This window comes from Eleutherodactylus coqui, chromosome 1 (assembly GCF_035609145.1).
Source record: "Eleutherodactylus coqui strain aEleCoq1 chromosome 1, aEleCoq1.hap1, whole genome shotgun sequence".
Taxonomy (NCBI): Eukaryota; Metazoa; Chordata; class Amphibia; order Anura; family Eleutherodactylidae; genus Eleutherodactylus; species Eleutherodactylus coqui.
The window spans coordinates 9785888-9806145 of record NC_089837.1 but is presented as its reverse complement, the minus strand read 5'-3'; the positions used below and the strand labels follow the sequence as shown (position 1 = coordinate 9806145).

At 48.2% G+C, this 20258-nt stretch overlaps 39 non-coding genes across 39 annotated transcripts; all 39 read left to right on the top strand.

The window, feature by feature from the left end:
* The first annotated feature begins 144 nt into the window (after positions 1–144).
* On the top strand, positions 145–217 carry TRNAA-AGC (transfer RNA alanine (anticodon AGC)). Its single transcript has one exon. It is a non-coding gene; the product is annotated as a tRNA-Ala (tRNA).
* A 100-nt stretch (positions 218–317) lies between these two features.
* On the top strand, positions 318–403 carry TRNAY-GUA (transfer RNA tyrosine (anticodon GUA)). Its single transcript is given in 2 exon segments — positions 318–354; positions 368–403. It is a non-coding gene; the product is annotated as a tRNA-Tyr (tRNA).
* Positions 404–1277: 874 nt separating this feature from the next.
* Positions 1278–1363, top strand: TRNAY-GUA (transfer RNA tyrosine (anticodon GUA)). The gene is given in 2 exon segments: positions 1278–1314; positions 1328–1363. It is a non-coding gene; the product is annotated as a tRNA-Tyr (tRNA).
* Positions 1364–2064: 701 nt separating this feature from the next.
* TRNAA-AGC (transfer RNA alanine (anticodon AGC)) lies at positions 2065–2137 on the top strand. Its single transcript has one exon. It is a non-coding gene; the product is annotated as a tRNA-Ala (tRNA).
* A 100-nt stretch (positions 2138–2237) lies between these two features.
* TRNAY-GUA (transfer RNA tyrosine (anticodon GUA)) lies at positions 2238–2323 on the top strand. Its single transcript is given in 2 exon segments — positions 2238–2274; positions 2288–2323. It is a non-coding gene; the product is annotated as a tRNA-Tyr (tRNA).
* A 701-nt stretch (positions 2324–3024) lies between these two features.
* TRNAA-AGC (transfer RNA alanine (anticodon AGC)) lies at positions 3025–3097 on the top strand. The gene has a single exon. It is a non-coding gene; the product is annotated as a tRNA-Ala (tRNA).
* A 100-nt stretch (positions 3098–3197) lies between these two features.
* On the top strand, positions 3198–3283 carry TRNAY-GUA (transfer RNA tyrosine (anticodon GUA)). The gene is given in 2 exon segments: positions 3198–3234; positions 3248–3283. It is a non-coding gene; the product is annotated as a tRNA-Tyr (tRNA).
* Positions 3284–3984: 701 nt separating this feature from the next.
* Positions 3985–4057, top strand: TRNAA-AGC (transfer RNA alanine (anticodon AGC)). Its single transcript has one exon. It is a non-coding gene; the product is annotated as a tRNA-Ala (tRNA).
* A 100-nt stretch (positions 4058–4157) lies between these two features.
* Positions 4158–4243, top strand: TRNAY-GUA (transfer RNA tyrosine (anticodon GUA)). Its single transcript is given in 2 exon segments — positions 4158–4194; positions 4208–4243. It is a non-coding gene; the product is annotated as a tRNA-Tyr (tRNA).
* A 705-nt stretch (positions 4244–4948) lies between these two features.
* TRNAA-AGC (transfer RNA alanine (anticodon AGC)) lies at positions 4949–5021 on the top strand. The gene has a single exon. It is a non-coding gene; the product is annotated as a tRNA-Ala (tRNA).
* Positions 5022–5121: 100 nt separating this feature from the next.
* TRNAY-GUA (transfer RNA tyrosine (anticodon GUA)) lies at positions 5122–5207 on the top strand. The gene is given in 2 exon segments: positions 5122–5158; positions 5172–5207. It is a non-coding gene; the product is annotated as a tRNA-Tyr (tRNA).
* Positions 5208–5908: 701 nt separating this feature from the next.
* On the top strand, positions 5909–5981 carry TRNAA-AGC (transfer RNA alanine (anticodon AGC)). The gene has a single exon. It is a non-coding gene; the product is annotated as a tRNA-Ala (tRNA).
* A 100-nt stretch (positions 5982–6081) lies between these two features.
* On the top strand, positions 6082–6167 carry TRNAY-GUA (transfer RNA tyrosine (anticodon GUA)). The gene is given in 2 exon segments: positions 6082–6118; positions 6132–6167. It is a non-coding gene; the product is annotated as a tRNA-Tyr (tRNA).
* Positions 6168–7041: 874 nt separating this feature from the next.
* On the top strand, positions 7042–7127 carry TRNAY-GUA (transfer RNA tyrosine (anticodon GUA)). Its single transcript is given in 2 exon segments — positions 7042–7078; positions 7092–7127. It is a non-coding gene; the product is annotated as a tRNA-Tyr (tRNA).
* A 701-nt stretch (positions 7128–7828) lies between these two features.
* Positions 7829–7901, top strand: TRNAA-AGC (transfer RNA alanine (anticodon AGC)). Its single transcript has one exon. It is a non-coding gene; the product is annotated as a tRNA-Ala (tRNA).
* Positions 7902–8001: 100 nt separating this feature from the next.
* Positions 8002–8087, top strand: TRNAY-GUA (transfer RNA tyrosine (anticodon GUA)). Its single transcript is given in 2 exon segments — positions 8002–8038; positions 8052–8087. It is a non-coding gene; the product is annotated as a tRNA-Tyr (tRNA).
* A 701-nt stretch (positions 8088–8788) lies between these two features.
* TRNAA-AGC (transfer RNA alanine (anticodon AGC)) lies at positions 8789–8861 on the top strand. The gene has a single exon. It is a non-coding gene; the product is annotated as a tRNA-Ala (tRNA).
* Positions 8862–8961: 100 nt separating this feature from the next.
* On the top strand, positions 8962–9047 carry TRNAY-GUA (transfer RNA tyrosine (anticodon GUA)). The gene is given in 2 exon segments: positions 8962–8998; positions 9012–9047. It is a non-coding gene; the product is annotated as a tRNA-Tyr (tRNA).
* A 701-nt stretch (positions 9048–9748) lies between these two features.
* Positions 9749–9821, top strand: TRNAA-AGC (transfer RNA alanine (anticodon AGC)). Its single transcript has one exon. It is a non-coding gene; the product is annotated as a tRNA-Ala (tRNA).
* Positions 9822–9921: 100 nt separating this feature from the next.
* TRNAY-GUA (transfer RNA tyrosine (anticodon GUA)) lies at positions 9922–10007 on the top strand. The gene is given in 2 exon segments: positions 9922–9958; positions 9972–10007. It is a non-coding gene; the product is annotated as a tRNA-Tyr (tRNA).
* Positions 10008–10712: 705 nt separating this feature from the next.
* On the top strand, positions 10713–10785 carry TRNAA-AGC (transfer RNA alanine (anticodon AGC)). Its single transcript has one exon. It is a non-coding gene; the product is annotated as a tRNA-Ala (tRNA).
* A 100-nt stretch (positions 10786–10885) lies between these two features.
* Positions 10886–10971, top strand: TRNAY-GUA (transfer RNA tyrosine (anticodon GUA)). The gene is given in 2 exon segments: positions 10886–10922; positions 10936–10971. It is a non-coding gene; the product is annotated as a tRNA-Tyr (tRNA).
* A 700-nt stretch (positions 10972–11671) lies between these two features.
* TRNAA-AGC (transfer RNA alanine (anticodon AGC)) lies at positions 11672–11744 on the top strand. Its single transcript has one exon. It is a non-coding gene; the product is annotated as a tRNA-Ala (tRNA).
* Positions 11745–11844: 100 nt separating this feature from the next.
* TRNAY-GUA (transfer RNA tyrosine (anticodon GUA)) lies at positions 11845–11930 on the top strand. Its single transcript is given in 2 exon segments — positions 11845–11881; positions 11895–11930. It is a non-coding gene; the product is annotated as a tRNA-Tyr (tRNA).
* Positions 11931–12631: 701 nt separating this feature from the next.
* TRNAA-AGC (transfer RNA alanine (anticodon AGC)) lies at positions 12632–12704 on the top strand. The gene has a single exon. It is a non-coding gene; the product is annotated as a tRNA-Ala (tRNA).
* A 100-nt stretch (positions 12705–12804) lies between these two features.
* TRNAY-GUA (transfer RNA tyrosine (anticodon GUA)) lies at positions 12805–12890 on the top strand. The gene is given in 2 exon segments: positions 12805–12841; positions 12855–12890. It is a non-coding gene; the product is annotated as a tRNA-Tyr (tRNA).
* A 701-nt stretch (positions 12891–13591) lies between these two features.
* TRNAA-AGC (transfer RNA alanine (anticodon AGC)) lies at positions 13592–13664 on the top strand. The gene has a single exon. It is a non-coding gene; the product is annotated as a tRNA-Ala (tRNA).
* A 100-nt stretch (positions 13665–13764) lies between these two features.
* On the top strand, positions 13765–13850 carry TRNAY-GUA (transfer RNA tyrosine (anticodon GUA)). The gene is given in 2 exon segments: positions 13765–13801; positions 13815–13850. It is a non-coding gene; the product is annotated as a tRNA-Tyr (tRNA).
* Positions 13851–14718: 868 nt separating this feature from the next.
* TRNAY-GUA (transfer RNA tyrosine (anticodon GUA)) lies at positions 14719–14804 on the top strand. The gene is given in 2 exon segments: positions 14719–14755; positions 14769–14804. It is a non-coding gene; the product is annotated as a tRNA-Tyr (tRNA).
* Positions 14805–15505: 701 nt separating this feature from the next.
* TRNAA-AGC (transfer RNA alanine (anticodon AGC)) lies at positions 15506–15578 on the top strand. Its single transcript has one exon. It is a non-coding gene; the product is annotated as a tRNA-Ala (tRNA).
* A 100-nt stretch (positions 15579–15678) lies between these two features.
* On the top strand, positions 15679–15764 carry TRNAY-GUA (transfer RNA tyrosine (anticodon GUA)). Its single transcript is given in 2 exon segments — positions 15679–15715; positions 15729–15764. It is a non-coding gene; the product is annotated as a tRNA-Tyr (tRNA).
* A 700-nt stretch (positions 15765–16464) lies between these two features.
* On the top strand, positions 16465–16537 carry TRNAA-AGC (transfer RNA alanine (anticodon AGC)). The gene has a single exon. It is a non-coding gene; the product is annotated as a tRNA-Ala (tRNA).
* Positions 16538–16637: 100 nt separating this feature from the next.
* Positions 16638–16723, top strand: TRNAY-GUA (transfer RNA tyrosine (anticodon GUA)). Its single transcript is given in 2 exon segments — positions 16638–16674; positions 16688–16723. It is a non-coding gene; the product is annotated as a tRNA-Tyr (tRNA).
* Positions 16724–17424: 701 nt separating this feature from the next.
* TRNAA-AGC (transfer RNA alanine (anticodon AGC)) lies at positions 17425–17497 on the top strand. Its single transcript has one exon. It is a non-coding gene; the product is annotated as a tRNA-Ala (tRNA).
* Positions 17498–17597: 100 nt separating this feature from the next.
* Positions 17598–17683, top strand: TRNAY-GUA (transfer RNA tyrosine (anticodon GUA)). Its single transcript is given in 2 exon segments — positions 17598–17634; positions 17648–17683. It is a non-coding gene; the product is annotated as a tRNA-Tyr (tRNA).
* Positions 17684–18383: 700 nt separating this feature from the next.
* On the top strand, positions 18384–18456 carry TRNAA-AGC (transfer RNA alanine (anticodon AGC)). The gene has a single exon. It is a non-coding gene; the product is annotated as a tRNA-Ala (tRNA).
* A 100-nt stretch (positions 18457–18556) lies between these two features.
* On the top strand, positions 18557–18642 carry TRNAY-GUA (transfer RNA tyrosine (anticodon GUA)). The gene is given in 2 exon segments: positions 18557–18593; positions 18607–18642. It is a non-coding gene; the product is annotated as a tRNA-Tyr (tRNA).
* Positions 18643–19342: 700 nt separating this feature from the next.
* Positions 19343–19415, top strand: TRNAA-AGC (transfer RNA alanine (anticodon AGC)). Its single transcript has one exon. It is a non-coding gene; the product is annotated as a tRNA-Ala (tRNA).
* Positions 19416–19515: 100 nt separating this feature from the next.
* TRNAY-GUA (transfer RNA tyrosine (anticodon GUA)) lies at positions 19516–19601 on the top strand. Its single transcript is given in 2 exon segments — positions 19516–19552; positions 19566–19601. It is a non-coding gene; the product is annotated as a tRNA-Tyr (tRNA).
* Positions 19602–20258: the final 657 nt, after the last annotated feature.

Here is a 20258-nt window from a genome sequence, read left to right as displayed (position 1 = left end):
TCAAGGCACCAAAAAATCCACACTTTAAAAAAAAAAAAAAAAAAAAAAAAAAAGAAACCTTTCTTCTCCCATGGTCAAAACTTGGTTTAGGCATGATAACATGACTGCGGTGTGACCCGAGTGCCAGAAACCAGCAACAGTAGAGGGGGATTAGCTCAAATGGTAGAGCGCTCGCTTAGCATGCGAGAGGTAGCGGGATCGATGCCCGCATCCTCCAAAACTTCCACTTGGCACTACCTTCAAATGAAGGGCCAACTTCTTTTTAGTTGGCACTGACACAAAAACCTAGGAAGCAGCTGCACGCATATCTGGCTAAACCTTCGATAGCTCAGCTGGTAGAGCGGAGGACTGTAGTAGCTAATTAGCAATCCTTAGGTCGCTGGTTCGATTCCGGCTCGAAGGATGCTTTTGAGTGTCCGACAACCTTGCATGCTTCAACTCGGAGGCTCTCTCGCACAGACTTTGCAGCTGCATACCTCCTGGGCGCACTCTTTTTGAGCCTGACCGCACAACCATTGGCCTCTGGAGAGAGTGTTAACAAGAATACTTCAAAACAAGAGAAACAATGCGTTGGCCGGGAATCGAACCCGGGTCAACTGCTTGGAAGGCAGCTATGCTCACCACTATACCACCAACGCCATAGAATTCACACCACTTCTCAATCGTGAAAATGCAACTCTCACCCCTAGTGTGACTAAAGCCAACTCTTCTGCTTCGTTAGTGGCTTGACAACAGTCAGACGGTAATGTGGCTTCTCGTAAGAGAGGTTTAAGCAGCAGCAGAGTGGCGCAGCGGGAGCGTGCTGGGCCCATAACCCAGAGGTCGATGGATCGAAACCATCCTCTGCTAGGCGCAGAGTTTTGTATTTTTCATGCTCCCAGGAAAAAGGTACCCCAAAAATTCACTGTCTCGTTCTTTCAGGCCACCCAAAGCCCAGCAAACTCCACTGTCCTTTATATTTCAAGGCACCAAAAAATCCACACTTTAAAAAAAAAAAAAAAAAAAAAAAAAAAGAAACCTTTCTTCTCCCATGGTCAAAACTTGGTTTAGGCATGATAACATGACTGCGGTGTGACCCGAGTGCCAGAAACCAGCAACAGTAGAGGGGGATTAGCTCAAATGGTAGAGCGCTCGCTTAGCATGCGAGAAGTAGCGGGATCGATGCCCGCATCCTCCAAAACTTCCACTTGGCACTACCTTCAAATGAAGGGCCAACTTCTTTTTAGTTGGCACTGACACAAAAACCTAGGAAGCAGCTGCACGCATATCTGGCTAAACCTTCGATAGCTCAGCTGGTAGAGCGGAGGACTGTAGTAGCTAATTAGCAATCCTTAGGTCGCTGGTTCGATTCCGGCTCGAAGGATGCTTTTGAGTGTCCGACAACCTTGCATGCTTCAACTCGGAGGCTCTCTCGCACAGACTTTGCAGCTGCATACCTCCTGGGCGCACTCTTTTTGAGCCTGACCGCACAACCATTGGCCTCTGGAGAGAGTGTTAACAAGAATACTTCAAAACAAGAGAAACAATGCGTTGGCCGGGAATCGAACCCGGGTCAACTGCTTGGAAGGCAGCTATGCTCACCACTATACCACCAACGCCATAGAATTCACACCACTTCTCAATCGTGAAAATGCAACTCTCACCCCTAGTGTGACTAAAGCCAACTCTTCTGCTTCGTTAGTGGCTTGACAACAGTCAGACGGTAATGTGGCTTCTCGTAAGAGAGGTTTAAGCAGCAGCAGAGTGGCGCAGCGGGAGCGTGCTGGGCCCATAACCCAGAGGTCGATGGATCGAAACCATCCTCTGCTAGGCGCAGAGTTTTGTATTTTTCATGCTCCCAGGAAAAAGGTACCCCAAAAATTCACTGTCTCGTTCTTTCAGGCCACCCAAAGCCCAGCAAACTCCACTGTCCTTTATATTTCAAGGCACCAAAAAATCCACACTTTAAAAAAAAAAAAAAAAAAAAAAAAAAAGAAACCTTTCTTCTCCCATGGTCAAAACTTGGTTTAGGCATGATAACATGACTGCGGTGTGACCCGAGTGCCAGAAACCAGCAACAGTAGAGGGGGATTAGCTCAAATGGTAGAGCGCTCGCTTAGCATGCGAGAGGTAGCGGGATCGATGCCCGCATCCTCCAAAACTTCCACTTGGCACTACCTTCAAATGAAGGGCCAACTTCTTTTTAGTTGGCACTGACACAAAAACCTAGGAAGCAGCTGCACGCATATCTGGCTAAACCTTCGATAGCTCAGCTGGTAGAGCGGAGGACTGTAGTAGCTAATTAGCAATCCTTAGGTCGCTGGTTCGATTCCGGCTCGAAGGATGCTTTTGAGTGTCCGACAACCTTGCATGCTTCAACTCGGAGGCTCTCTCGCACAGACTTTGCAGCTGCATACCTCCTGGGCGCACTCTTTTTGAGCCTGACCGCACAACCATTGGCCTCTGGAGAGAGTGTTAACAAGAATACTTCAAAACAAGAGAAACAATGCGTTGGCCGGGAATCGAACCCGGGTCAACTGCTTGGAAGGCAGCTATGCTCACCACTATACCACCAACGCCATAGAATTCACACCACTTCTCAATCGTGAAAATGCAACTCTCACCCCTAGTGTGACTAAAGCCAACTCTTCTGCTTCGTTAGTGGCTTGACAACAGTCAGACGGTAATGTGGCTTCTCGTAAGAGAGGTTTAAGCAGCAGCAGAGTGGCGCAGCGGGAGCGTGCTGGGCCCATAACCCAGAGGTCGATGGATCGAAACCATCCTCTGCTAGGCGCAGAGTTTTGTATTTTTCATGCTCCCAGGAAAAAGGTACCCCAAAAATTCACTGTCTCGTTCTTTCAGGCCACCCAAAGCCCAGCAAACTCCACTGTCCTTTATATTTCAAGGCACCAAAAAATCCACACTTTAAAAAAAAAAAAAAAAAAAAAAAAAAAGAAACCTTTCTTCTCCCATGGTCAAAACTTGGTTTAGGCATGATAACATGACTGCGGTGTGACCCGAGTGCCAGAAACCAGCAACAGTAGAGGGGGATTAGCTCAAATGGTAGAGCGCTCGCTTAGCATGCGAGAGGTAGCGGGATCGATGCCCGCATCCTCCAAAACTTCCACTTGGCACTACCTTCAAATGAAGGGCCAACTTCTTTTTAGTTGGCACTGACACAAAAACCTAGGAAGCAGCTGCACGCATATCTGGCTAAACCTTCGATAGCTCAGCTGGTAGAGCGGAGGACTGTAGTAGCTAATTAGCAATCCTTAGGTCGCTGGTTCGATTCCGGCTCGAAGGATGCTTTTGAGTGTCCGACAACCTTGCATGCTTCAACTCGGAGGCTCTCTCGCACAGACTTTGCAGCTGCATACCTCCTGGGCGCACTCTTTTTGAGCCTGACCGCACAACCATTGGCCTCTGGAGAGAGTGTTAACAAGAATACTTCAAAACAAGAGAAACAATGCGTTGGCCGGGAATCGAACCCGGGTCAACTGCTTGGAAGGCAGCTATGCTCACCACTATACCACCAACGCCATAGAATTCACACCACTTCTCAATCGTGAAAATGCAACTCTCACCCCTAGTGTGACTAAAGCCAACTCTTCTGCTTCGTTAGTGGCTTGACAACAGTCAGACGGTAATGTGGCTTCTCGTAAGAGAGGTTTAAGCAGCAGCAGAGTGGCGCAGCGGGAGCGTGCTGGGCCCATAACCCAGAGGTCGATGGATCGAAACCATCCTCTGCTAGGCGCAGAGTTTTGTATTTTTCATGCTCCCAGGAAAAAGGTACCCCAAAAATTCACTGTCTCGTTCTTTCAGGCCACCCAAAGCCCAGCAAACTCCACTGTCCTTTATATTTCAAGGCACCAAAAAATCCACACTTTAAAAAAAAAAAAAAAAAAAAAAAAAAAGAAACCTTTCTTCTCCCATGGTCAAAACTTGGTTTAGGCATGATAACATGACTGCGGTGTGACCCGAGTGCCAGAAACCAGCAACAGTAGAGGGGGATTAGCTCAAATGGTAGAGCGCTCGCTTAGCATGCGAGAGGTAGCGGGATCGATGCCCGCATCCTCCAAAACTTCCACTTGGCACTACCTTCAAATGAAGGGCCAACTTCTTTTTAGTTGGCACTGACACAAAAACCTAGGAAGCAGCTGCACGCATATCTGGCTAAACCTTCGATAGCTCAGCTGGTAGAGCGGAGGACTGTAGTAGCTAATTAGCAATCCTTAGGTCGCTGGTTCGATTCCGGCTCGAAGGATGCTTTTGAGTGTCCGACAACCTTGCATGCTTCAACTCGGAGGCTCTCTCGCACAGACTTTGCAGCTGCATACCTCCTGGGCGCACTCTTTTTGAGCCTGACCGCACAACCATTGGCCTCTGGAGAGAGTGTTAACAAGAATACTTCAAAACAAGAGAAACAATGCGTTGGCCGGGAATCGAACCCGGGTCAACTGCTTGGAAGGCAGCTATGCTCACCACTATACCACCAACGCCATAGAATTCACACCACTTCTCAATCGTGAAAATGCAACTCTCACCCCTAGTGTGACTAAAGCCAACTCTTCTGCTTCGTTAGTGGCTTGACAACAGTCAGACGGTAATGTGGCTTCTCGTAAGAGAGGTTTAAGCAGCAGCAGAGTGGCGCAGCGGGAGCGTGCTGGGCCCATAACCCAGAGGTCGATGGATCGAAACCATCCTCTGCTAGGCGCAGAGTTTTGTATTTTTCATGCTCCCAGGAAAAAGGTACCCCAAAAATTCACTGTCTCGTTCTTTCAGGCCACCCAAAGCCCAGCAAACTCCACTGTCCTTTATATTTCAAGGCACCAAAAAATCCACACTTTAAAAAAAAAAAAAAAAAAAAAAAAAAAAAAAGAAACCTTTCTTCTCCCATGGTCAAAACTTGGTTTAGGCATGATAACATGACTGCGGTGTGACCTGAGTGCCAGAAACCAGCAACAGTAGAGGGGGATTAGCTCAAATGGTAGAGCGCTCGCTTAGCATGCGAGAGGTAGCGGGATCGATGCCCGCATCCTCCAAAACTTCCACTTGGCACTACCTTCAAATGAAGGGCCAACTTCTTTTTAGTTGGCACTGACACAAAAACCTAGGAAGCAGCTGCACGCATATCTGGCTAAACCTTCGATAGCTCAGCTGGTAGAGCGGAGGACTGTAGTAGCTAATTAGCAATCCTTAGGTCGCTGGTTCGATTCCGGCTCGAAGGATGCTTTTGAGTGTCCGACAACCTTGCATGCTTCAACTCGGAGGCTCTCTCGCACAGACTTTGCAGCTGCATACCTCCTGGGCGCACTCTTTTTGAGCCTGACCGCACAACCATTGGCCTCTGGAGAGAGTGTTAACAAGAATACTTCAAAACAAGAGAAACAATGCGTTGGCCGGGAATCGAACCCGGGTCAACTGCTTGGAAGGCAGCTATGCTCACCACTATACCACCAACGCCATAGAATTCACACCACTTCTCAATCGTGAAAATGCAACTCTCACCCCTAGTGTGACTAAAGCCAACTCTTCTGCTTCGTTAGTGGCTTGACAACAGTCAGACGGTAATGTGGCTTCTCGTAAGAGAGGTTTAAGCAGCAGCAGAGTGGCGCAGCGGGAGCGTGCTGGGCCCATAACCCAGAGGTCGATGGATCGAAACCATCCTCTGCTAGGCGCAGAGTTTTGTATTTTTCATGCTCCCAGGAAAAAGGTACCCCAAAAATTCACTGTCTCGTTCTTTCAGGCCACCCAAAGCCCAGCAAACTCCACTGTCCTTTATATTTCAAGGCACCAAAAAATCCACACTTTAAAAAAAAAAAAAAAAAAAAAAAAAAAGAAACCTTTCTTCTCCCATGGTCAAAACTTGGTTTAGGCATGATAACATGACTGCGGTGTGACCCGAGTGCCAGAAACCAGCAACAGTAGAGGGGGATTAGCTCAAATGGTAGAGCGCTCGCTTAGCATGCGAGAGGTAGCGGGATCGATGCCCGCATCCTCCAAAACTTCCACTTGGCACTACCTTCAAATGAAGGGCCAACTTCTTTTTAGTTGGCACTGACACAAAAACCTAGGAAGCAGCTGCACGCATATCTGGCTAAACCTTCGATAGCTCAGCTGGTAGAGCGGAGGACTGTAGTAGCTAATTAGCAATCCTTAGGTCGCTGGTTCGATTCCGGCTCGAAGGATGCTTTTGAGTGTCCGACAACCTTGCATGCTTCAACTCGGAGGCTCTCTCGCACAGACTTTGCAGCTGCATACCTCCTGGGCGCACTCTTTTTGAGCCTGACCGCACAACCATTGGCCTCTGGAGAGAGTGTTAACAAGAATACTTCAAAACAAGAGAAACAATGCGTTGGCCGGGAATCGAACCCGGGTCAACTGCTTGGAAGGCAGCTATGCTCACCACTATACCACCAACGCCATAGAATTCACACCACTTCTCAATCGTGAAAATGCAACTCTCACCCCTAGTGTGACTAAAGCCAACTCTTCTGCTTCGTTAGTGGCTTGACAACAGTCAGACGGTAATGTGGCTTCTCGTAAGAGAGGTTTAAGCAGCAGCAGAGTGGCGCAGCGGGAGCGTGCTGGGCCCATAACCCAGAGGTCGATGGATCGAAACCATCCTCTGCTAGGCGCAGAGTTTTGTATTTTTCATGCTCCCAGGAAAAAGGTACCCCAAAAATTCACTGTCTCGTTCTTTCAGGCCACCCAAAGCCCAGCAAACTCCACTGTCCTTTATATTTCAAGGCACCAAAAAATCCACACTTTAAAAAAAAAAAAAAAAAAAAAAAAAAAGAAACCTTTCTTCTCCCATGGTCAAAACTTGGTTTAGGCATGATAACATGACTGCGGTGTGACCCGAGTGCCAGAAACCAGCAACAGTAGAGGGGGATTAGCTCAAATGGTAGAGCGCTCGCTTAGCATGCGAGAAGTAGCGGGATCGATGCCCGCATCCTCCAAAACTTCCACTTGGCACTACCTTCAAATGAAGGGCCAACTTCTTTTTAGTTGGCACTGACACAAAAACCTAGGAAGCAGCTGCACGCATATCTGGCTAAACCTTCGATAGCTCAGCTGGTAGAGCGGAGGACTGTAGTAGCTAATTAGCAATCCTTAGGTCGCTGGTTCGATTCCGGCTCGAAGGATGCTTTTGAGTGTCCGACAACCTTGCATGCTTCAACTCGGAGGCTCTCTCGCACAGACTTTGCAGCTGCATACCTCCTGGGCGCACTCTTTTTGAGCCTGACCGCACAACCATTGGCCTCTGGAGAGAGTGTTAACAAGAATACTTCAAAACAAGAGAAACAATGCGTTGGCCGGGAATCGAACCCGGGTCAACTGCTTGGAAGGCAGCTATGCTCACCACTATACCACCAACGCCATAGAATTCACACCACTTCTCAATCGTGAAAATGCAACTCTCACCCCTAGTGTGACTAAAGCCAACTCTTCTGCTTCGTTAGTGGCTTGACAACAGTCAGACGGTAATGTGGCTTCTCGTAAGAGAGGTTTAAGCAGCAGCAGAGTGGCGCAGCGGGAGCGTGCTGGGCCCATAACCCAGAGGTCGATGGATCGAAACCATCCTCTGCTAGGCGCAGAGTTTTGTATTTTTCATGCTCCCAGGAAAAAGGTACCCCAAAAATTCACTGTCTCGTTCTTTCAGGCCACCCAAAGCCCAGCAAACTCCACTGTCCTTTATATTTCAAGGCACCAAAAAATCCACACTTTAAAAAAAAAAAAAAAAAAAAAAAAAAAGAAACCTTTCTTCTCCCATGGTCAAAACTTGGTTTAGGCATGATAACATGACTGCGGTGTGACCCGAGTGCCAGAAACCAGCAACAGTAGAGGGGGATTAGCTCAAATGGTAGAGCGCTCGCTTAGCATGCGAGAGGTAGCGGGATCGATGCCCGCATCCTCCAAAACTTCCACTTGGCACTACCTTCAAATGAAGGGCCAACTTCTTTTTAGTTGGCACTGACACAAAAACCTAGGAAGCAGCTGCACGCATATCTGGCTAAACCTTCGATAGCTCAGCTGGTAGAGCGGAGGACTGTAGTAGCTAATTAGCAATCCTTAGGTCGCTGGTTCGATTCCGGCTCGAAGGATGCTTTTGAGTGTCCGACAACCTTGCATGCTTCAACTCGGAGGCTCTCTCGCACAGACTTTGCAGCTGCATACCTCCTGGGCGCACTCTTTTTGAGCCTGACCGCACAACCATTGGCCTCTGGAGAGAGTGTTAACAAGAATACTTCAAAACAAGAGAAACAATGCGTTGGCCGGGAATCGAACCCGGGTCAACTGCTTGGAAGGCAGCTATGCTCACCACTATACCACCAACGCCATAGAATTCACACCACTTCTCAATCGTGAAAATGCAACTCTCACCCCTAGTGTGACTAAAGCCAACTCTTCTGCTTCGTTAGTGGCTTGACAACAGTCAGACGGTAATGTGGCTTCTCGTAAGAGAGGTTTAAGCAGCAGCAGAGTGGCGCAGCGGGAGCGTGCTGGGCCCATAACCCAGAGGTCGATGGATCGAAACCATCCTCTGCTAGGCGCAGAGTTTTGTATTTTTCATGCTCCCAGGAAAAAGGTACCCCAAAAATTCACTGTCTCGTTCTTTCAGGCCACCCAAAGCCCAGCAAACTCCACTGTCCTTTATATTTCAAGGCACCAAAAAATCCACACTTTAAAAAAAAAAAAAAAAAAAAAAAAAAAGAAACCTTTCTTCTCCCATGGTCAAAACTTGGTTTAGGCATGATAACATGACTGCGGTGTGACCCGAGTGCCAGAAACCAGCAACAGTAGAGGGGGATTAGCTCAAATGGTAGAGCGCTCGCTTAGCATGCGAGAGGTAGCGGGATCGATGCCCGCATCCTCCAAAACTTCCACTTGGCACTACCTTCAAATGAAGGGCCAACTTCTTTTTAGTTGGCACTGACACAAAAACCTAGGAAGCAGCTGCACGCATATCTGGCTAAACCTTCGATAGCTCAGCTGGTAGAGCGGAGGACTGTAGTAGCTAATTAGCAATCCTTAGGTCGCTGGTTCGATTCCGGCTCGAAGGATGCTTTTGAGTGTCCGACAACCTTGCATGCTTCAACTCGGAGGCTCTCTCGCACAGACTTTGCAGCTGCATACCTCCTGGGCGCACTCTTTTTGAGCCTGACCGCACAACCATTGGCCTCTGGAGAGAGTGTTAACAAGAATACTTCAAAACAAGAGAAACAATGCGTTGGCCGGGAATCGAACCCGGGTCAACTGCTTGGAAGGCAGCTATGCTCACCACTATACCACCAACGCCATAGAATTCACACCACTTCTCAATCGTGAAAATGCAACTCTCACCCCTAGTGTGACTAAAGCCAACTCTTCTGCTTCGTTAGTGGCTTGACAACAGTCAGACGGTAATGTGGCTTCTCGTAAGAGAGGTTTAAGCAGCAGCAGAGTGGCGCAGCGGGAGCGTGCTGGGCCCATAACCCAGAGGTCGATGGATCGAAACCATCCTCTGCTAGGCGCAGAGTTTTGTATTTTTCATGCTCCCAGGAAAAAGGTACCCCAAAAATTCACTGTCTCGTTCTTTCAGGCCACCCAAAGCCCAGCAAACTCCACTGTCCTTTATATTTCAAGGCACCAAAAAATCCACACTTTAAAAAAAAAAAAAAAAAAAAAAAAAAAGAAACCTTTCTTCTCCCATGGTCAAAACTTGGTTTAGGCATGATAACATGACTGCGGTGTGACCCGAGTGCCAGAAACCAGCAACAGTAGAGGGGGATTAGCTCAAATGGTAGAGCGCTCGCTTAGCATGCGAGAGGTAGCGGGATCGATGCCCGCATCCTCCAAAACTTCCACTTGGCACTACCTTCAAATGAAGGGCCAACTTCTTTTTAGTTGGCACTGACACAAAAACCTAGGAAGCAGCTGCACGCATATCTGGCTAAACCTTCGATAGCTCAGCTGGTAGAGCGGAGGACTGTAGTAGCTAATTAGCAATCCTTAGGTCGCTGGTTCGATTCCGGCTCGAAGGATGCTTTTGAGTGTCCGACAACCTTGCATGCTTCAACTCGGAGGCTCTCTCGCACAGACTTTGCAGCTGCATACCTCCTGGGCGCACTCTTTTTGAGCCTGACCGCACAACCATTGGCCTCTGGAGAGAGTGTTAACAAGAATACTTCAAAACAAGAGAAACAATGCGTTGGCCGGGAATCGAACCCGGGTCAACTGCTTGGAAGGCAGCTATGCTCACCACTATACCACCAACGCCATAGAATTCACACCACTTCTCAATCGTGAAAATGCAACTCTCACCCCTAGTGTGACTAAAGCCAACTCTTCTGCTTCGTTAGTGGCTTGACAACAGTCAGACGGTAATGTGGCTTCTCGTAAGAGAGGTTTAAGCAGCAGCAGAGTGGCGCAGCGGGAGCGTGCTGGGCCCATAACCCAGAGGTCGATGGATCGAAACCATCCTCTGCTAGGCGCAGAGTTTTGTATTTTTCATGCTCCCAGGAAAAAGGTACCCCAAAAATTCACTGTCTCGTTCTTTCAGGCCACCCAAAGCCCAGCAAACTCCACTGTCCTTTATATTTCAAGGCACCAAAAAATCCACACTTTAAAAAAAAAAAAAAAAAAAAAAAAAAAAAAAGAAACCTTTCTTCTCCCATGGTCAAAACTTGGTTTAGGCATGATAACATGACTGCGGTGTGACCTGAGTGCCAGAAACCAGCAACAGTAGAGGGGGATTAGCTCAAATGGTAGAGCGCTCGCTTAGCATGCGAGAGGTAGCGGGATCGATGCCCGCATCCTCCAAAACTTCCACTTGGCACTACCTTCAAATGAAGGGCCAACTTCTTTTTAGTTGGCACTGACACAAAAACCTAGGAAGCAGCTGCACGCATATCTGGCTAAACCTTCGATAGCTCAGCTGGTAGAGCGGAGGACTGTAGTAGCTAATTAGCAATCCTTAGGTCGCTGGTTCGATTCCGGCTCGAAGGATGCTTTTGAGTGTCCGACAACCTTGCATGCTTCAACTCGGAGGCTCTCTCGCACAGACTTTGCAGCTGCATACCTCCTGGGCGCACTCTTTTTGAGCCTGACCGCACAACCATTGGCCTCTGGAGAGAGTGTTAACAAGAATACTTCAAAACAAGAGAAACAATGCGTTGGCCGGGAATCGAACCCGGGTCAACTGCTTGGAAGGCAGCTATGCTCACCACTATACCACCAACGCCATAGAATTCACACCACTTCTCAATCGTGAAAATGCAACTCTCACCCCTAGTGTGACTAAAGCCAACTCTTCTGCTTCGTTAGTGGCTTGACAACAGTCAGACGGTAATGTGGCTTCTCGTAAGAGAGGTTTAAGCAGCAGCAGAGTGGCGCAGCGGGAGCGTGCTGGGCCCATAACCCAGAGGTCGATGGATCGAAACCATCCTCTGCTAGGCGCAGAGTTTTGTATTTTTCATGCTCCCAGGAAAAAGGTACCCCAAAAATTCACTGTCTCGTTCTTTCAGGCCACCCAAAGCCCAGCAAACTCCACTGTCCTTTATATTTCAAGGCACCAAAAAATCCACACTTTAAAAAAAAAAAAAAAAAAAAAAAAAAGAAACCTTTCTTCTCCCATGGTCAAAACTTGGTTTAGGCATGATAACATGACTGCGGTGTGACCCGAGTGCCAGAAACCAGCAACAGTAGAGGGGGATTAGCTCAAATGGTAGAGCGCTCGCTTAGCATGCGAGAGGTAGCGGGATCGATGCCCGCATCCTCCAAAACTTCCACTTGGCACTACCTTCAAATGAAGGGCCAACTTCTTTTTAGTTGGCACTGACACAAAAACCTAGGAAGCAGCTGCACGCATATCTGGCTAAACCTTCGATAGCTCAGCTGGTAGAGCGGAGGACTGTAGTAGCTAATTAGCAATCCTTAGGTCGCTGGTTCGATTCCGGCTCGAAGGATGCTTTTGAGTGTCCGACAACCTTGCATGCTTCAACTCGGAGGCTCTCTCGCACAGACTTTGCAGCTGCATACCTCCTGGGCGCACTCTTTTTGAGCCTGACCGCACAACCATTGGCCTCTGGAGAGAGTGTTAACAAGAATACTTCAAAACAAGAGAAACAATGCGTTGGCCGGGAATCGAACCCGGGTCAACTGCTTGGAAGGCAGCTATGCTCACCACTATACCACCAACGCCATAGAATTCACACCACTTCTCAATCGTGAAAATGCAACTCTCACCCCTAGTGTGACTAAAGCCAACTCTTCTGCTTCGTTAGTGGCTTGACAACAGTCAGACGGTAATGTGGCTTCTCGTAAGAGAGGTTTAAGCAGCAGCAGAGTGGCGCAGCGGGAGCGTGCTGGGCCCATAACCCAGAGGTCGATGGATCGAAACCATCCTCTGCTAGGCGCAGAGTTTTGTATTTTTCATGCTCCCAGGAAAAAGGTACCCCAAAAATTCACTGTCTCGTTCTTTCAGGCCACCCAAAGCCCAGCAAACTCCACTGTCCTTTATATTTCAAGGCACCAAAAAATCCACACTTTAAAAAAAAAAAAAAAAAAAAAAAAAAAGAAACCTTTCTTCTCCCATGGTCAAAACTTGGTTTAGGCATGATAACATGACTGCGGTGTGACCCGAGTGCCAGAAACCAGCAACAGTAGAGGGGGATTAGCTCAAATGGTAGAGCGCTCGCTTAGCATGCGAGAGGTAGCGGGATCGATGCCCGCATCCTCCAAAACTTCCACTTGGCACTACCTTCAAATGAAGGGCCAACTTCTTTTTAGTTGGCACTGACACAAAAACCTAGGAAGCAGCTGCACGCATATCTGGCTAAACCTTCGATAGCTCAGCTGGTAGAGCGGAGGACTGTAGTAGCTAATTAGCAATCCTTAGGTCGCTGGTTCGATTCCGGCTCGAAGGATGCTTTTGAGTGTCCGACAACCTTGCATGCTTCAACTCGGAGGCTCTCTCGCACAGACTTTGCAGCTGCATACCTCCTGGGCGCACTCTTTTTGAGCCTGACCGCACAACCATTGGCCTCTGGAGAGAGTGTTAACAAGAATACTTCAAAACAAGAGAAACAATGCGTTGGCCGGGAATCGAACCCGGGTCAACTGCTTGGAAGGCAGCTATGCTCACCACTATACCACCAACGCCATAGAATTCACACCACTTCTCAATCGTGAAAATGCAACTCTCACCCCTAGTGTGACTAAAGCCAACTCTTCTGCTTCGTTAGTGGCTTGACAACAGTCAGACGGTAATGTGGCTTCTCGTAAGAGAGGTTTAAGCAGCAGCAGAGTGGCGCAGCGGGAGCGTGCTGGGCCCATAACCCAGAGGTCGATGGATCGAAACCATCCTCTGCTAGGCGCAGAGTTTTGTATTTTTCATGCTCCCAGGAAAAAGGTACCCCAAAAATTCACTGTCTCGTTCTTTCAGGCCACCCAAAGCCCAGCAAACTCCACTGTCCTTTATATTTCAAGGCACCAAAAAATCCACACTTTAAAAAAAAAAAAAAAAAAAAAAAAAAAGAAACCTTTCTTCTCCCATGGTCAAAACTTGGTTTAGGCATGATAACATGACTGCGGTGTGACCCGAGTGCCAGAAACCAGCAACAGTAGAGGGGGATTAGCTCAAATGGTAGAGCGCTCGCTTAGCATGCGAGAGGTAGCGGGATCGATGCCCGCATCCTCCAAAACTTCCACTTGGCACTACCTTCAAATGAAGGGCCAACTTCTTTTTAGTTGGCACTGACACAAAAACCTAGGAAGCAGCTGCACGCATATCTGGCTAAACCTTCGATAGCTCAGCTGGTAGAGCGGAGGACTGTAGTAGCTAATTAGCAATCCTTAGGTCGCTGGTTCGATTCCGGCTCGAAGGATGCTTTTGAGTGTCCGACAACCTTGCATGCTTCAACTCGGAGGCTCTCTCGCACAGACTTTGCAGCTGCATACCTCCTGGGCGCACTCTTTTTGAGCCTGACCGCACAACCATTGGCCTCTGGAGAGAGTGTTAACAAGAATACTTCAAAACAAGAGTAACAATGCGTTGGCCGGGAATCGAACCCGGGTCAACTGCTTGGAAGGCAGCTATGCTCACCACTATACCACCAACGCCATAGAATTCACACCACTTCTCAATCGTGAAAATGCAACTCTCACCCCTAGTGTGACTAAAGCCAACTCTTCTGCTTCGTTAGTGGCTTGACAACAGTCAGACGGTAATGTGGCTTCTCGTAAGAGAGGTTTAAGCAGCAGCAGAGTGGCGCAGCGGGAGCGTGCTGGGCCCATAACCCAGAGGTCGATGGATCGAAACCATCCTCTGCTAGGCGCAGAGTTTTGTATTTTTCATGCTCCCAGGAAAAAGGTACCCCAAAAATTCACTGTCTCGTTCTTTCAGGCCACCCAAAGCCCAGCAAACTCCACTGTCCTTTATATTTCAAGGCACCAAAAAATCCACACTTAAAAAAAAAAAAAAAAAAAAAAGAAACCTTTCTTCTCCCATGGTCAAAGCTTGGTTTAGGCATGATAACATGACTGCGGTGTGACCCGAGTGCCAGAAACCAGCAACAGTAGAGGGGGATTAGCTCAAATGGTAGAGCGCTCGCTTAGCATGCGAGAGGTAGTGGGATCGATGCCCGCATCCTCCAAAACTTCCACTTGGCACTACCTTCAAATGAAGGGCCAACTTCTTTTTAGTTGGCACTGACACAAAAACCTAGGAAGCAGCTGCACGCATATCTGGCTAAACCTTCGATAGCTCAGCTGGTAGAGCGGAGGACTGTAGTAGCTAATTAGCAATCCTTAGGTCGCTGGTTCGATTCCGGCTCGAAGGATGCTTTTGAGTGTCCGACAACCTTGCATGCTTCAACTCGGAGGCTCTCTCGCACAGACTTTGCAGCTGCATACCTCCTGGGCGCACTCTTTTTGAGCCTGACCGCACAACCATTGGCCTCTGGAGAGAGTGTTAACAAGAATACTTCAAAACAAGAGAAACAATGCGTTGGCCGGGAATCGAACCCGGGTCAACTGCTTGGAAGGCAGCTATGCTCACCACTATACCACCAACGCCATAGAATTCACACCACTTCTCAATCGTGAAAATGCAACTCTCACCCCTAGTGTGACTAAAGCCAACTCTTCTGCTTCGTTAGTGGCTTGACAACAGTCAGACGGTAATGTGGCTTCTCGTAAGAGAGGTTTAAGCAGCAGCAGAGTGGCGCAGCGGGAGCGTGCTGGGCCCATAACCCAGAGGTCGATGGATCGAAACCATCCTCTGCTAGGCGCAGAGTTTTGTATTTTTCATGCTCCCAGGAAAAAGGTACCCCAAAAATTCACTGTCTCGTTCTTTCAGGCCACCCAAAGCCCAGCAAACTCCACTGTCCTTTATATTTCAAGGCACCAAAAAATCCACACTTTAAAAAAAAAAAAAAAAAAAAAAAAAAAGAAACCTTTCTTCTCCCATGGTCAAAACTTGGTTTAGGCATGATAACATGACTGCGGTGTGACCCGAGTGCCAGAAACCAGCAACAGTAGAGGGGGATTAGCTCAAATGGTAGAGCGCTCGCTTAGCATGCGAGAGGTAGCGGGATCGATGCCCGCATCCTCCAAAACTTCCACTTGGCACTACCTTCAAATGAAGGGCCAACTTCTTTTTAGTTGGCACTGACACAAAAACCTAGGAAGCAGCTGCACGCATATCTGGCTAAACCTTCGATAGCTCAGCTGGTAGAGCGGAGGACTGTAGTAGCTAATTAGCAATCCTTAGGTCGCTGGTTCGATTCCGGCTCGAAGGATGCTTTTGAGTGTCCGACAACCTTGCATGCTTCAACTCGGAGGCTCTCTCGCACAGACTTTGCAGCTGCATACCTCCTGGGCGCACTCTTTTTGAGCCTGACCGCACAACCATTGGCCTCTGGAGAGAGTGTTAACAAGAATACTTCAAAACAAGAGAAACAATGCGTTGGCCGGGAATCGAACCCGGGTCAACTGCTTGGAAGGCAGCTATGCTCACCACTATACCACCAACGCCATAGAATTCACACCACTTCTCAATCGTGAAAATGCAACTCTCACCCCTAGTGTGACTAAAGCCAACTCTTCTGCTTCGTTAGTGGCTTGACAACAGTCAGACGGTAATGTGGCTTCTCGTAAGAGAGGTTTAAGCAGCAGCAGAGTGGCGCAGCGGGAGCGTGCTGGGCCCATAACCCAGAGGTCGATGGATCGAAACCATCCTCTGCTAGGCGCAGAGTTTTGTATTTTTCATGCTCCCAGGAAAAAGGTACCCCAAAAATTCACTGTCTCGTTCTTTCAGGCCACCCAAAGCCCAGCAAACTCCACTGTCCTTTATATTTCAAGGCACCAAAAAATCCACACTTTAAAAAAAAAAAAAAAAAAAAAAAAAAGAAACCTTTCTTCTCCCATGGTCAAAACTTGGTTTAGGCATGATAACATGACTGCGGTGTGACCCGAGTGCCAGAAACCAGCAACAGTAGAGGGGGATTAGCTCAAATGGTAGAGCGCTCGCTTAGCATGCGAGAGGTAGCGGGATCGATGCCCGCATCCTCCAAAACTTCCACTTGGCACTACCTTCAAATGAAGGGCCAACTTCTTTTTAGTTGGCACTGACACAAAAACCTAGGAAGCAGCTGCACGCATATCTGGCTAAACCTTCGATAGCTCAGCTGGTAGAGCGGAGGACTGTAGTAGCTAATTAGCAATCCTTAGGTCGCTGGTTCGATTCCGGCTCGAAGGATGCTTTTGAGTGTCCGACAACCTTGCATGCTTCAACTCGGAGGCTCTCTCGCACAGACTTTGCAGCTGCATACCTCCTGGGCGCACTCTTTTTGAGCCTGACCGCACAACCATTGGCCTCTGGAGAGAGTGTTAACAAGAATACTTCAAAACAAGAGAAACAATGCGTTGGCCGGGAATCGAACCCGGGTCAACTGCTTGGAAGGCAGCTATGCTCACCACTATACCACCAACGCCATAGAATTCACACCACTTCTCAATCGTGAAAATGCAACTCTCACCCCTAGTGTGACTAAAGCCAACTCTTCTGCTTCGTTAGTGGCTTGACAACAGTCAGACGGTAATGTGGCTTCTCGTAAGAGAGGTTTAAGCAGCAGCAGAGTGGCGCAGCGGGAGCGTGCTGGGCCCATAACCCAGAGGTCGATGGATCGAAACCATCCTCTGCTAGGCGCAGAGTTTTGTATTTTTCATGCTCCCAGGAAAAAGGTACCCCAAAAATTCACTGTCTCGTTCTTTCAGGCCACCCAAAGCCCAGCAAACTCCACTGTCCTTTATATTTCAAGGCACCAAAAAATCCACACTTTAAAAAAAAAAAAAAAAAAAAAAAAAAAGAAACCTTTCTTCTCCCATGGTCAAAACTTGGTTTAGGCATGATAACATGACTGCGGTGTGACCCGAGTGCCAGAAACCAGCAACAGTAGAGGGGGATTAGCTCAAATGGTAGAGCGCTCGCTTAGCATGCGAGAGGTAGCGGGATCGATGCCCGCATCCTCCAAAACTTCCACTTGGCACTACCTTCAAATGAAGGGCCAACTTCTTTTTAGTTGGCACTGACACAAAAACCTAGGAAGCAGCTGCACGCATATCTGGCTAAACCTTCGATAGCTCAGCTGGTAGAGCGGAGGACTGTAGTAGCTAATTAGCAATCCTTAGGTCGCTGGTTCGATTCCGGCTCGAAGGATGCTTTTGAGTGTCCGACAACCTTGCATGCTTCAACTCGGAGGCTCTCTCGCACAGACTTTGCAGCTGCATACCTCCTGGGCGCACTCTTTTTGAGCCTGACCGCACAACCATTGGCCTCTGGAGAGAGTGTTAACAAGAATACTTCAAAACAAGAGAAACAATGCGTTGGCCGGGAATCGAACCCGGGTCAACTGCTTGGAAGGCAGCTATGCTCACCACTATACCACCAACGCCATAGAATTCACACCACTTCTCAATCGTGAAAATGCAACTCTCACCCCTAGTGTGACTAAAGCCAACTCTTCTGCTTCGTTAGTGGCTTGACAACAGTCAGACGGTAATGTGGCTTCTCGTAAGAGAGGTTTAAGCAGCAGCAGAGTGGCGCAGCGGGAGCGTGCTGGGCCCATAACCCAGAGGTCGATGGATCGAAACCATCCTCTGCTAGGCGCAGAGTTTTGTATTTTTCATGCTCCCAGGAAAAAGGTACCCCAAAAATTCACTGTCTCGTTCTTTCAGGCCACCCAAAGCCCAGCAAACTCCACTGTCCTTTATATTTCAAGGCACCAAAAAATCCACACTTTAAAAAAAAAAAAAAAAAAAAAAAAAAGAAACCTTTCTTCTCCCATGGTCAAAACTTGGTTTAGGCATGATAACATGACTGCGGTGTGACCCGAGTGCCAGAAACCAGCAACAGTAGAGGGGGATTAGCTCAAATGGTAGAGCGCTCGCTTAGCATGCGAGAGGTAGCGGGATCGATGCCCGCATCCTCCAAAACTTCCACTTGGCACTACCTTCAAATGAAGGGCCAACTTCTTTTTAGTTGGCACTGACACAAAAACCTAGGAAGCAGCTGCACGCATATCTGGCTAAACCTTCGATAGCTCAGCTGGTAGAGCGGAGGACTGTAGTAGCTAATTAGCAATCCTTAGGTCGCTGGTTCGATTCCGGCTCGAAGGATGCTTTTGAGTGTCCGACAACCTTGCATGCTTCAACTCGGAGGCTCTCTCGCACAGACTTTGCAGCTGCATACCTCCTGGGCGCACTCTTTTTGAGCCTGACCGCACAACCATTGGCCTCTGGAGAGAGTGTTAACAAGAATACTTCAAAACAAGAGAAACAATGCGTTGGCCGGGAATCGAACCCGGGTCAACTGCTTGGAAGGCAGCTATGCTCACCACTATACCACCAACGCCATAGAATTCACACCACTTCTCAATCGTGAAAATGCAACTCTCACCCCTAGTGTGACTAAAGCCAACTCTTCTGCTTCGTTAGTGGCTTGACAACAGTCAGACGGTAATGTGGCTTCTCGTAAGAGAGGTTTAAGCAGCAGCAGAGTGGCGCAGCGGGAGCGTGCTGGGCCCATAACCCAGAGGTCGATGGATCGAAACCATCCTCTGCTAGGCGCAGAGTTTTGTATTTTTCATGCTCCCAGGAAAAAGGTACCCCAAAAATTCACTGTCTCGTTCTTTCAGGCCACCCAAAGCCCAGCAAACTCCACTGTCCTTTATATTTCAAGGCACCAAAAAATCCACACTTTAAAAAAAAAAAAAAAAAAAAAAAAAAGAAACCTTTCTTCTCCCATGGTCAAAACTTGGTTTAGGCATGATAACATGACTGCGGTGTGACCCGAGTGCCAGAAACCAGCAACAGTAGAGGGGGATTAGCTCAAATGGTAGAGCGCTCGCTTAGCATGCGAGAGGTAGCGGGATCGATGCCCGCATCCTCCAAAACTTCCACTTGGCACTACCTTCAAATGAAGGGCCAACTTCTTTTTAGTTGGCACTGACACAAAAACCTAGGAAGCAGCTGCACGCATATCTGGCTAAACCTTCGATAGCTCAGCTGGTAGAGCGGAGGACTGTAGTAGCTAATTAGCAATCCTTAGGTCGCTGGTTCGATTCCGGCTCGAAGGATGCTTTTGAGTGTCCGACAACCTTGCATGCTTCAACTCGGAGGCTCTCTCGCACAGACTTTGCAGCTGCATACCTCCTGGGCGCACTCTTTTTGAGCCTGACCGCACAACCATTGGCCTCTGGAGAGAGTGTTAACAAGAATACTTCAAAACAAGAGAAACAATGCGTTGGCCGGGAATCGAACCCGGGTCAACTGCTTGGAAGGCAGCTATGCTCACCACTATACCACCAACGCCATAGAATTCACACCACTTCTCAATCGTGAAAATGCAACTCTCACCCCTAGTGTGACTAAAGCCAACTCTTCTGCTTCGTTAGTGGCTTGACAACAGTCAGACGGTAATGTGGCTTCTCGTAAGAGAGGTTTAAGCAGCAGCAGAGTGGCGCAGCGGGAGCGTGCTGGGCCCATAACCCAGAGGTCGATGGATCGAAACCATCCTCTGCTAGGCGCAGAGTTTTGTATTTTTCATGCTCCCAGGAAAAAGGTACCCCAAAAATTCACTGTCTCGTTCTTTCAGGCCACCCAAAGCCCAGCAAACTCCACTGTCCTTTATATTTCAAGGCACCAAAAAATCCACACTTTAAAAAAAAAAAAAAAAAAAAAAAAAAGAAACCTTTCTTCTCCCATGGTCAAAACTTGGTTTAGGCATGATAACA